Source organism: Callionymus lyra, chromosome 16 (assembly GCF_982586985.1).
Source record: "Callionymus lyra chromosome 16, fCalLyr1.hap1.1, whole genome shotgun sequence".
NCBI lineage: Eukaryota > Metazoa > Chordata > Actinopteri > Syngnathiformes > Callionymidae > Callionymus > Callionymus lyra.
This window is the reverse complement of record NC_141833.1, coordinates 2701369-2713526: the sequence shown is the minus strand read 5'-3', so window position 1 is coordinate 2713526 and position 12158 is coordinate 2701369. Positions and strand designations below refer to the sequence as shown.

Sequence of the window (12158 nt, the reverse complement as noted above, 5' to 3'; positions counted from 1 at the left end):
AAGCAAATGCGGAACTCAAACTCAACATAAGCTCTACGTAGAATAATAAGAATAAACATGTTAAATTAAAGCTTTTTACACTCAATTACTAATTAAACCTCAAACTAAGCACACAACCTTAACTTTAGGGAGTATGGTGTTGAGGCACTGTCAGTGAACACGGGTAATATACGCAAATGCAGCAGAAATGAACGCAAGCAGAATCTGCAACCGTCAAACACTGATAAAACGACAGCGGATGTGGAGAACAGCTAAGACAATAGAGATCGATTGCAAAACCCAACTTTTCAGTAAATTATGTCATTAAAGGTAAACTAAGAGCTTCTTCTCTACTCTTGATGGTGCTTGCATCATTTACGTACGTTACTAGTGTAGCTCGGTATCAACAGGCTCTCTTTGTTGGAACTCATGTGTCACAGTACAGATTGGAATCCAGTAGGATCAGGAATCCTACTAGTAGAGCTTGGAATTCCAACTGAACTGGGATCTTAATATTGGAATTCCAATCTGTCCTAGGATGATTCCAGATTCTGCTAGTGAATTCCAATCTCTACTAGTCTAGGAGAGATTTGAATCCTACTACTGTATTGGGATCTGAATATTTGAATTCCAATCTGTCCTAGGACTAATGGGAATTCTACCAAGACAATCTCCAATTCTAATGTGAGCAATTTGGATTACATCAATAATTTTTCTCTGATTTACATATCAATGTTTATATACCAGTTCAGTAGCAGGATTCCAATCTGTACTAGTAGATTGGAATCCTACTAGTACAGATTGGAATTCCAATATGCTCTCAAACGTGAAGGTGTTTTCAGCATGAAGCTGTCATATTTGCGTACTCTACCGCTCTATTGCGCGCGTGAGACTCTCGGCAGACATTGTAATGAAGCGAGACGCTTCACTCCATTGGAATCATACATATGGCCAATAAAACGATGAAATTCGGCGTTGACTTTTTTTCATTGTTGATTTTTGTAGACCACGTTGATTAATTGTTGCATCCCTATTTATAAGAAGCTTGCAGTGACTTGATAATGACGTAGTTGATCTTCGTCATGATCCAGAGTGCAGACAGGAATGTAAATTGAACTGGCCAGTAATTGTTATGTTTTATGTTATTTATGACCTTGTGCAAAAGTTTCTGTGAATACATATTTATAGTAGAGGTTGTCTGATTACAACCAAAATGATAAACGCATTATTATATACAAAATTGTAATCAAGCTTCTTGGTTACTATGTTTGATGGTGTTTTTGTAAAACATTTGTATTTTCTTTTTTTGTATTACTTTACATTTTAATTCCTTTTCGGCGCAAACAGAAACATTTGAACAATTAAGTTGACTAAGATGTTTTCACAAAGTAAAACCTGATGGAATAACTATTATAAATGAACTATTCTAAAAACCAAACATCTTTCAATTCTCACATGAATGCGTGAGGTGGAGAGTCTTGCAGCAGAACGGAGGATGCCATCTTTGCTTGGTGTGTGGCAGGGTATAGGCAACAAGTGCCACTGAGCTGCTTTGCTTTCCTAGCAAGGTGCTGAGGCTTTCAGTGGATACTATCTAAGAAGATATCTCTAATGGGTGACAACTGCATAAGTGGTGTATTGCACTTGTACTACTATGACCGTGTGGCCACTTTGAGCTAGTTTTGTTATCTCCGATAACGATGAATGGAGAAAATGAGACGTTACCCATTTTTACTTTTTCAACTTATTTTGCTCTCACCCTGCCAACAGCTAAGACTTCATGAAACATTCAAGTTAAAACCAGTTGCTTTGGGTCCACGTCATGTTTGGCAGATTGTGTTTAAAATGCTATTCAATATTTGAATGTGACTAAGAACATCTATCTGCTCGTGGTCCAGTTCATGCATTATTTACCAACTCCACGTTTGTTTTCTGAATTCATCACAGAGCTGTTGTTGTAGAGCACCGATGACGGCAACAAGTCCTGGCTTTTGTACAGTAGACTTGTTTGTCAGAGAAGCCATTTTGTCTCTTATCATGTGTCATGGATGGCAGCCCTGTTAGGAGAGATGAGAAGTGGTGCTGTTGTTTGCCTCCATCTCTTTCATCTTGTCATCTGTCCCCCCCCCCCACCTCCACACCCACCCACCCACTCACTCACTCCATCTCTGCCCATGCATGAGCTCACTCCTCTCCTTTACCACTCTTCATCTCTCCATCTTTGCCTTCATGTCTGCATAGCTCCCTCCCTTCCAGTCCTCATTTCCAGCCAAAAGGTTAGCAGGGGTCCTTAGCACTGCGCTGACATTCAGAACCGAGTGTCACTGCCGCCCTCCTCCCCGTGCACTCATCACTCCTCCACCATCCCCCACGGTCCCCCATCCTCCTCCCGCAGTGAAGGCCTTCTGGACCGAGTGCTGTGCCTAGAAGAGCCTGGCTATATTTCAACTCAAGTTTTCAATGTTTTTTTAGGTTATTTGGACACTTGAAAAAAAGATGAGGATGTATTGAATGGATTTTTTGATCCATATATTATTCATCTTTGTCTTTTTCAAATCCTGCTCCGACCTCTAATTCAACCACCTGGACTTCAATAGATTTGTCAACATCAATGTGTCTCTTTGTCTCCCTAACAACGGCTTTTAAATAATGGCGCCAATTTGTTCTGTATTCATCCTTCCAAAACAATTTTAACACAAAGCTCATTTAAAAAAAATGTATTGGTTCACCTTAAGCTGTTTTAATGTTTCTTATTTCAGTGTGAAACCATGATAAACCCATCAAAACTGACTGGAGAAGGGGTTCTTGTTCTGAAGGTGATGTGTGACCCAAGATCTCAATTGGTTGCCTCTGGGAGTTAATTGGGTGTTAGGCAAGCAGGCGGGGCAGGAAGGGAAACAAGTCAATCTCCAGGGACATGATCTCGACCTCTTCGTCCCACAGGTCCAAGAGTGCATGTCAATATTGTTCAATGATGCACACCAGAGCTGTGTGTGAGTTTTATATTTTACATTTATCAAGTATTAATGGACACTTGCTTCACTTGTGCATTTCAACTAGTTAATAATGCAGTTTATTTTCAGTAAAGTAATATAAAATAATAACTTTGCTTGCTTCTGGCTTGAAACTTCTGCATTTATAAAATTGCGTTTTAATTTGAACTATTAGAACATTTTATTGCGTTTTATAAACAAAGTGGCTAAAGGTTGCATCTTGTTACTGAGATTTCAGATGGGGGAGAACTTTATAAAGTAATAACTTCAAAACATTGTCATGATGAGGGATGCATCTTGAAGAGGAAGACTTCCTGTCTTCTTTGAACATGACTAACAAAAGTTGGGTTTTGACATTAATTGCCCTTTAATAAAAAACCTATCACGACATATGTTGGCTCATATGTTCTCTCAAAGGGAGAGCCTTATTGCCGAGCACCATTGTTGCTGCTGCAATACAGGTTCATCAGTAATAATCAATCAATACCCTGATGGAAACACTTGTGGCTTCTTTTACACAGGAATTTGGTTTAGGTCATGTACCCTAACCTTTACACTACTGTAAAGAACTTGCAACTGACGCTAACCTGTTCAGAAAATAAGCCTTTAACTAGTTCTGAGCTCTCTGAGTGTGTGCAGGTTCTCTTACCCCCAAACCCCCCGCATGGCCTACTTCCCGCCCCCCCCCGCCAAATGGGACCAGTCTCCCTGCCTCTGTGGCGTCTGGGATCAGACTGAGAGCCGGCCAGTGGTTTTTCCGACCACATGGTAAGGGAACAGATTGGATAAACACAGCCCTTTCCTGCTGACCCGCCCTTGCCACCCCATCCCCCAAACGCACACACGCATCCACACACACACACTTCTGACATGCACACCACACACACACTCTCCATTAACGAAGCAGCCGTGCGTAAAATAACCAGATTTTCTCTTGCTTCACCGCTTCTCTCTTTCTTCTCTTGCTCTCTTGATCCCCCATTCCACCAGCACCCCCCTCTTTTGCTCTCTTCCTTCCTTCCGGGCCTCAAATCCCAGCCCCAAACACACCGCCCAGCATCCCCTCACTTGAGCATAATTACACACACAGCCAGCCAGCTTCTGCATGCTGTCTTCCATTTGGGAACAAAGGTATAAATTATAGCAGCTTAGATCTCATGGTAATAAGGGGTGGGTGGGTGCGCACGTGTCCTCTAGAGGAAGAGAGAGATCACTCACTACTTCAGGTGTCTAGTTAGGTTCTATAAGCCCAACGCTTGGTGTCGTTTGCTTCACTCACTTGGTTTTGTTTGTCTGTTTCTGTCTGAGTCTCAGAGGAAGCGTGGTGTTGTTGACATGGCAGAGATTTCCTGTCGTAGAGCCTGGAGGCTGCATACAGTTTAGCTGCCAAACTGTCGACAGCACAGACAAGCCCTACACTGAGCTGTTGTTGGCTAATCTTTCTTCCTTCCTTCACTGAAGACGAACACTGACTGAATGTCCTCGGCAGTTCAGAGAGCGTTGTTCACTTTGATTTGTCGGACTTGTTTAGGATTCAAGTGTTCATCCATTTAAAGAAGTTACACTTGTCAATGGTAGTCCATCTCGACTTTTTTCCAATTCACTGCAACAATACTGAAGTTTATTGATGCCCATTTCATTAACAACATTTCTGTGTTATTACAGATGCATACAAGTTTATGCAATGAAAAGTTTTTTGGAATATCTCCACAATCTCATTTTAGTGTCACATTTGACAACAAGTGTTTGTTTTAAAATAAGGTTTGCTTATATCCAGTTGGATATCCCTTTACCACTTTTTTGGAGAGCTTCTTGATAATGCAACTGATAAACTCTTAATATATGAAAAAAAATATATGTACTTATTGATACGTTATTAGTACTAATGCTCTTAGAGAGCTGTAGACAAACTTCTGACTTTTTTAAAGTTATCTTTTCTGGAGCTTTTCAGTCTAAAAAAACGTATGAGGACCATCACCAAATCCTTCACCAAACACTTTGTTTTGTAATGTTTTTTTTAAAGAAATATTCTCAGTGTTACGACATTCTGAAAGTTGTGTATTTAACGCTCACTAAACTGGTAAAATGGCAAATAAATCAAACACTATTGTTTTCCAATTAACCTGGCAAGTACTAACAGCAATCACTTTGGTAATGTTCTCCCCTGATCGGATCTAGATGGCTCAACCTTGATGTGCTGCAAGTCTCTGCTTCAGAGATGGACAAGGTGGTTCATTGAAATCATCCTGATTCTAAGTGCATTTGTATCCAAAGACATAAGTAACAGTTCTGTACCACTGAATGCAGTTACAGGCAGTTTACTGAAGATGTGTGACCCTTAGTTCCACTGTATGAAGTTGCATAGAATGAGACTATGTGACGGGTAATGGGAATTTAACTCGGGACTCGACAAGTAATGACTGTTAAAGGTACAGAAAAATGGGCAGCTCACTTTAATGCAGAGGGTTAAATTGATTCTGTAAGATTTGACTTGGCGCAGGTTTTGTTACAACCAAACTGACTGTAATCATGAAGTCTGAGCTCTTGTTTGGCTGGAACAAAAAAACTGAAACCATTTGCTCCTATTTTCCACTAATTGAAGAACCTTGTTTTAATAGCATAAACAATAGGCTCAACAGCTCATGGTTTGTCTTCATTCTTGCCCGATTTGATGTTATGGTAGAACACAGCTGTGAGTCCTCTTAAGACTGAATCTGGAACTGCAAATGCTCCGATATCGAGTTTTTCATTGACTCATATTACACTAGTTTCTGCAGTTCAACCCTGCCGTAATTGATACTTTAATTACTGATGTCATATGAACATTTTTTTTCTCCAAAAAAAATGCATTATTGCATTATTTTGATATAAGACTAGTGGTCTTGTGAAAATATCACCGAGCAACCTCATGATGTAGCACCATCACATTAACATTATTGAAAACAGTTGACAAACCTACTGAACACTGTATTTGTTGATTTCCCTATTAGTGTCTCCTACTTCCTGTTCTCACTTGTTGCTTATCAGATATGTTTTATGTTATGATTTTAACAGAGGCTGTTGTTGACGTGGACATTTTGGGATTGTGTATACATAAAATATGACATATGACAAAATATTAAAGTGTTATTCGGCTTGTCATTTAAGATAACATCACAATATTGTTAAAGGGAAGCTGTCAGACGGCATTCCGTGCATAGTCCTATGGAATTTGTTGATTTAAAGACATAGCAATGAATATCGCCACGTCATCGTTTCCTGAGGACTTTTCTTGACATGTTTTTGGAATGACCGCCACTGAAAGGTCCTCAAAAGTTCAAACAGGTGAAGTCTGTGTTTATACCCATGTTCTCACTAGGGCTAAACGAATCAGCCTTTAATGAGATTTGTTGGCATACTGACCATTCACCTAATTCCTACTTCTGTGACAGCCTTGTCCTCATGCTGTGAAGATTGTGAAGGAGTTAATCTGCATTGGTGATGTGTCACAGGAATTTGACCACAACAGTGAAAACTTGACAATCTTGGTGTCTGGGGTTTAGTAAGAGTCTTTATTTTAAGTATTGATGTGTTGTGGGAGGTGACACCTTTGTTCCTTCTCTTACACACCCCCAAAGCCTACTTATGCTTGGACAACTACCCTTTTAGGTTCGCAATGTCCCCATCATAGTTATTTTGAAATTATACAGTTGACAGGAAAATGTCTTTAAAGAAGCTAGTTGTAAAGAAATCAAGCACCACATGCGTCTACTTCTCACTTTAACGACAAATAAGTTAAAGACACTGCAATAGTAAGTGCAGAAGCTGCTGTGATATAGCAGTAATTTACATTCTCTGAAGGTGTGGGCAGGACCAGTTTTATGTCATACGATAAAGATGAAAGAAGTTGCGGTCTTTCTTGCTAGTGTCTTAAAGGACTCTGGACTGTTCACTGCTTTTTGGTTATGAAATTAACACTTTTAAATGGGCTACTTATTGTGTACATCAGATTTCCATGAGCAACACAATTATTTATTAGAAACCCCTTTGACATATATTTATGAAACTTTAACCTATGAAGTTGAGCAACTTCTCTGTTTGGTTATTTATACAGGCACTAGACCGCTTACATCATTTTTGGAATTTTGTGTGTCAAGCATTCAAACTGTATTGAAGGCTTTTTAAATGGGCGAACTAAAAAATGGATTACTCCTCAAGTAGACTAAGGCCACTTTCGGCCATTTTAACAGGATTCAAGAATACCAAAACACTCATGGTTGATGAGAACACTCAAATATTATCCAAATCTTAAGACTGCATTTTGGTCCAAACTTGAGCTGCACCAGTCCAATCTTGGTATCAGTCCAATCCAGTCCTTCAAAATTGGTTCGGGTATGGTTGATCCGCTGAGCCAATATGAGCAATAGAACTCCATTTGCACTGACATCATGTGCCGATGCCTGTCCAGCAGTGGCTGCTCACCGCATCGTCTGAGTAGTGTGGATGTGTTTCGATATTTTACTTGAGCATCTAAAAGTAGCGTCACAGCAAAAAATATGAGCAGTTCTAAAAAAAACAAGAATAACCAACAAGGCAGTTTTTTCGGCTATTCTGCAGATACGAGAGATAGACAGACCTTTTTATTCTACAGAAAGTGTTATATTTTGTTCTGATCTTTAACTTAAGGCTTGGCACGTGCATTGTTATGTGCAATACATTCCTGTTTTGTTTATAGTATATTATTTCACAGGCAAACAAAGTTTAACTGTATTATCTTTGTTCTCGTATAACTGGTAAACATATTTAATCGTTGTTGCTTTTTATTCAAAGAATGACCAGAGAGAAGTTTACATTTTGACACTGGTATCGTATTGGTGTTGGGACCATAAAAGTCGGATTGGTGCATACATAGTCTAGACATGTTTTTGTTTTTTTGACTACAATCATGATTCTTTTAGCGTGTAAAAATAAACATCAGAAACCCTCCAAAACATACATTTTGATGTAACCTTAATTATTAAGCAATATATAGAAAAATAATCGAAGATTATTTTCAATAGTTGTTCAGCCCTAGCACTAGTGTTTTAGTTGTATATGTATTACTGTATACGTAGTTTCCATTTTTGTTCAAGCTGTAACATGAAAATACATGTTTCTTTCCCTGCAGGATAAGGTAGTTATGTTTTTATTGTTGTGATACCATTATAAGCATGTTGTCTGAAAGGATGATGTGTAGGTGTTATGACTAGTACATTTATAAATTGGTTGATATACAAATAGGCCTTGTAACACAAGGTATCGGGGAAAGATCTGTGAACACTTAAATTAAAAGTAGAGTAAGATAGTAAAGGGTTACGGTAATGTAATAGGTTAGAAAGCTATTTATGATGTAAATGTAAGCATAACCTGGTTGAAAAGGGTGTTCAATGGAGGTTTTGGTATTTGCAGAAATGATTTCTAAATTGCAGAACAAATTTTATTATGGTTATGTGTGTGTAACTTTCGTTCATTATCATTGTTTTAAACACGATTTTAATACAAGAAACACTCAGTAATTACTTTAGTATTGACAGGTACTACGTGGTGATGGAAGTTATTCAATGATAAGAGTTTTCTGTTGCGGTCCTCCAACTTCAATCCTCATTTATCTGTGATCAACAAGATTTAAAAATGGATTACTAAAGTGTTTAACGGTGTTATGACTTAACGTATTAAATGTTTGTTATTTTTTCATTATTTATCGTCCTGAAGTTTGTGTTCAATAATGGTTGGATAAAAGCTGACAACACTCACTATTTATTGGATTGAGGCAGTTTTTTTATTGTTAACTTTCATGCAGTGGACTGGGAAGTTTCTCTTGTCTCTATTGTACAGCAAAGTTAACTGCTTCCTTTAGTTTCGTCTTTCTTGTTTCAATCTGCTCATATTCTTTAGCGCAATGCGTCTTTAAATGCTTAAAAAAGTTAGTGATCTTAAACTTGAAACGCGATTTCTCGCCCAAAAAGCAGGTCGCTGCTTGACAGGCGCCGGTGCGTGACATCAGCGCAAATATAGTTATTTAACTGCGTGGATTGGATCCTTTTCACGATACCCGAATCCAACATAGAGAGGCTTGATCGGACCGATACCCAATCCTACTATCGGATCGGTGCTATCCTATTCTTCAGTGTGAAGCTCCTCTAGTTCATTTAGTGGTTCATCTTGTGGCGTGACACTGCAGCAGAGACGCTGAAAGACCTGATCGGTGCATCCTTGGAACAGACACTTCAGTTGTCTGGTGTCCTTTGTACTTTTTGCCATTACTTGTATATTCCAGCACTTGATACACGCCGCAATCGAAGAGCCGTCGGATGCACATCAAAAAGGGTGTTTTCCATCATAAATCAGTCATGATGGGGCTTATGACTGGGGGGGGATGTCAGATTCTGGAGGGATTTTTTAGTTGTTTAAAGTATCAAGACTACAAATGAATCATTTGAAACTAATTTATTTTGGTTATTTAAGCTTCAGTTGGCGAGTAATTGTTTTCTTGGTACGGTCCTTATTAAGGGTGCTTAATCCTTTTAATAGAACTGGTCAGAGATGGTGGTTATAACAAGAGTTAATTTTATATTTTATTTGTTGCTATAAGATGTTGTCGTGTAATTGACAATTTATTTTGGCTAAGTCACTCACAATTCTGAAGTGCAGATATGTTCCTGCTGGTCTTGTGGAAATTAATAATGAACAATATTAAAATTTTAACACCTTTCTAGATTAATTTCAAAGCCATAACGGGTATGTGGTGATAAATCACTGGTCTAAGATTTTACTTAACAATCTCAGATCCTGTTCTATATAGTGAAATAACAATACCTGTACACTATTTTTAATACCAATTTCATCAGAGCAATTCTTACAACAACAAAAAATCTCATTACACATAGCACAAATCCGCTTTATTTTTCTATTTTGCTATTTTCACAACCAGTTGCTGTCTTTTAAGAAAGAAAACCAAAACAATTTCTATGTTCACACATTATCATGTTTTTATCACACAGAACTGAAACTTGGCACCCACAAATGCGGCATGTTCAATACTACAGAAGCATTTTGGTCGGTGCTACAAAGGAATCGATGTTCGATACCTTTCCCTATTTCTGAGCCACAGTCTGAACAACTACCTCTAGGGGGCAACCTGTGTGTTCACTTAGTCCATTGAAGTGATACTTTACCCAAAACTAAATTTAACTCATTTTCTACTCACCCTTATGTCGACTAAGTGTTTGGATTATTTTCAGAGTAATCTGTTCCTTTTTAGAGTTAATAAAAAAAAAAGACCCTCATAAAAAAATCCAAATCCCTCCATGGTGCTTGTCTGTTCAGAGCTCCAGGAAGATGTTTCACCTCTCATCCGTTCTTCCAACTGAAGAAGCTTCTGGGATGAGAAGTTAAAAGTGGGATGTTGGTCTAGCAGCTAGACTAGAAGCTTAAAATGGACATGGAACATTTTACCTGTAACTCTAAAAAGGAACGGATTACTCTGAAAATAATCAAACGCTTGGTGAACATGAGAGTGGGTAGAAAATAAGTACATTTTGAAATTTTAAGCAAACCTTCCAATGAATTTTTTTTTATGCTATGCCTCCTGTCTGGGGGAAAATTATTTTGGAAAGATAAATATCAGCATGACCTTCCAAATACCTGACAATTTACGGATAAAGAAAATGTATAACTTTTCTAAAACTATTATTTGAATGCAATTGTAATGTTAAGTGAAGATAAAAGCTAATGGAAGTTTTGATTTCAAGTTATACTGTTTGGTGTGACCATCCAACCATAAGCGATTGCCATTGTCTGAGGTAATTTACAGCCAATAGTTCTACTCTGAAGAATCGCAGCTCCGATCCCATGATCCTGTGTCTGACGGGATTTTGGTTGGATTTCCCCAGATCTTCTCTCATAACAAATAAATTGTGAGGACAAGCCATTCTTGGTCATCGCGTCGGTGGTCATCTCTGCACATTTCACATCATTCCATGTATGTGGGTTGTTGTTTTTCTGTATTAGCGGCAACACACTGTGCATACGTCAATGTCTTCCTTGAATTAGTTATATGTGGGTGACTGGAAAAGTCCTCCCTTTATGATTGACTTTTTGAATGGCAGGGGAGGGGTGATGGATAGAAAAAAGACATTATGATAAACTGAACTCTGAATAAGACTGTCTGTTAGCCAATTCTACCTGTGAATTACTGGATAAAATGGTATTGTTTGCTGTAAAAATGCATTCAAGATTAGTGTTTTCACAGAGAAATGTTGTCTGATACAGGTGGGCCGACAATCACTCCTGCATGTTTGTAGCTTGGCCATTCATGCTTCTGAAACACAATGTTGGCGTCATTAAATAAGCAAATGTATTGCCTAGAAACAATGCAAACCAAATGGTCCCTTTGTAGCCTCTGATGCTTACAACTAGGTGTTCATCTCATAATTCAAGCAACCCTTTATGCATACATTCACAACATGACTTGTCCTCAAAGGTAATTTATTGTTATTGGGAAAAATCAAACGGGACAATAATGAGCCGACTAAGCATTTGTCACTCCAACGGTCTGGTTAAATAGTAGTTGTAGACCATTTCAATGCCCATCTTTCCCCTTTGGTCTTTTTTCTTTTTCCACTCTTATGCTTTTGTCTATACAAGAAGGAGGTGTCTCGCCTCAAGTTTTATAAGCATTGCTATCCCTATATACTATATACTTTCACAGCTATTTATGGTCAGGCTCCTCCTTACATCAGTGATCTGATCCAGCCTTACACCCAAGCTCGGGTTCTTAGGTCTGTGGATCAGAATCTGATGGTTCCGCCAACACGCTTCCGGACCAGAGGAGAGAGATTCTTCCTCCTAAACTTTGGAATGATCTTTCTCGCCCTTTGCGTTTGATGGAGTCTACCGACTTAGAAACATCTTTCATTGATTTGTGCAGGCCTTTTCTTAATTTTCTATTGACTGCTCTGTTTGGCTCCTTGTTATCCTGGTCTTTTAAAGCACGTATTTTACCTGTGTATTGTTTTGTTGTTAAAGGGCCTTGTGACCATGGTCTGAGAAAGGCGCTTTACAAATAATACTTACTTTCTTACTTTGTCGCTGTACTTTACTCCTTCTCTGTGCTTTGACTTCACAATTATTCTTTTCTTGCTCATTAACTTTATCCTGTTAACGACC

The 12158-nt window shown here is 38.5% G+C and overlaps 1 protein-coding gene across 1 annotated transcript in view; it reads left to right on the top strand.

The window, feature by feature from the left end:
* chd7 (chromodomain helicase DNA binding protein 7) overlaps nt 1–12158 on the top strand; it is a 51525-nt gene that overhangs the window by 4063 nt on the left and 35304 nt on the right. The gene's annotated exons all lie outside the window — the stretch shown is intronic.